The following is a 1,962-nucleotide window of genomic DNA, read 5'->3' on the forward strand; positions in this document are numbered from 1 at the left end:
AATGACACTGCTAGAAACACTAAAATTGTATATGTAAGTTATTTATGGAAAAGCATCCCAGAAGAATGAAGCATGCTAACATGTTATTTCAGTGGTGCATACATGTATGTATATGACTGAAATAGCTAATATACTATTGTTGTACAGAGTTGTTTAAATCAGTAATATAACTTAACAATTAATAACTATTCTTCATGTAGATAGTACAGTACTTTACTATAATAAAACATATATATTTATGTCAATTTAAGTCTGGCTCCCCACGTAGTGTTACAACAGAATGTTGATTTGTTGACTTTTCATTGGTTGTTTGTGGATTTTATGTGAACAGCCATGCAACTGTTTAAGCTATATTTCATGCAAAATTCCTTCCAGATTTAATCTCATAGCCCCTATTTATTACAAATATTCTGGGAAGCATGCTCCCCAGACCTCTGTAGCATTAGCATACGTTACATGCTGATTATGCTTCACATAATATATGTTGGCTTTTGATCTCACAAATTAGAACCCCCTTTCAAACATTCTGAGTATGGGTCAGTAAATACCTCTACTACTGATCAAAATATCATAAGAAAGTGAAAAGAAGTATCCTCAGATGGATGTCAGAAAGTGTCAATAACTCAAAGAACACACTTCAAGAATTTCAACATCTAAAAACAGTTTTTACACCGTCAGCTACCATGTTACATTAAACAAACAAATGAATGAATACAAGAATGAATTCAAGATCATGGATACACAAAAACAACATGCACTAAGGTTCTCCATCATAATTCTTTCTATACCAAAAATAAGTTACTTCTGCAAACAAGTACCAAGAGTGAAATATTAGACCATAATTAATCTCAAAGCAAATTCTACTTTAAAAAGTACATGGAATTAACGTTGCAATGTTTTTTATACCAAGTTTCTCAAAATATAAATATAATATTCTTTGTTAAAGAAATTAGTTTAATATTAACTAATAATCTAAGATTTAAATCACTTTATTTTTTTTTCAGATTGTATCATAAGTTTTGATAAGTATATGGCTGTACAAAGACTTCCCTCAGTTCAATCAATACTAAAATATACTTCAGACTTCCCTAACTCACCTATATTGTAGTATTGATTACTAGTATTGATTACAGATGAGAGAGGGAAGTCTGAGGTAGATGAGAGAGGGAAGTCTGAGGTATATTGTGAGGTATATTGTAGTATTGATTACTATTGATTACAGATGAGAGAGGGAAGTCTAACAATATACCTCAAAAAGAAACTGTCAACCAAAAATATAATATTCTCAATCATGCAAACTGTATTTCTAAGACATTATGATAAACATGTCATTTGACAACACACAATGTAGTACAAAAACAGATATTTTATTAACAATTTGACTCAGAAAGATATAGACATCAAATATACCATGAAAATCAAAGAAAGTACTAGATTTACATAGCTTGAGTTTCTAGCATGACAGTTTACTAGAAAAACTCATAAACAAACCACACATGCAAGCAGCGGGAAGGAGATTGGACTGAATCTCATATTTTTGTGATGTAAAAAAAAAGTACGTATTTAGTTATAGTGCAGCTGCTTATGGTATTTAACATTCTCTACATAGTCTACATTCTTCTGATGAAGCATTAGAATTGTTTGGCTTCAAATAGTTGCACACAATGGCTTCAGTTGACATTTTGTAATTGGAAGCCCGAAGCCATATTGCTACTGTCAGGTTTTGTAGGTTGGATTCTTTACAGTAGGTAGCTGTAATACATAATCATTATGACACTGCTATCAACATTTGAAACTGTATACAAGTTATTTATGGAAAAGCATCCCAGAAGAATGAAGCATGCTAACATGTTATTTCAGTGGTGCATACATGTATGTATATGACTGAAATAGCTAATATACTATTGTTGTACAGAGTTGTTTAAATCAGTAATATAACTTAACAATTAATAACTATTCTTC

This window comes from Limulus polyphemus, unplaced genomic scaffold, assembly GCF_000517525.1.
Source record: "Limulus polyphemus unplaced genomic scaffold, Limulus_polyphemus-2.1.2 Scaffold1066, whole genome shotgun sequence".
Lineage (NCBI taxonomy): Eukaryota > Metazoa > Arthropoda > Merostomata > Xiphosura > Limulidae > Limulus > Limulus polyphemus.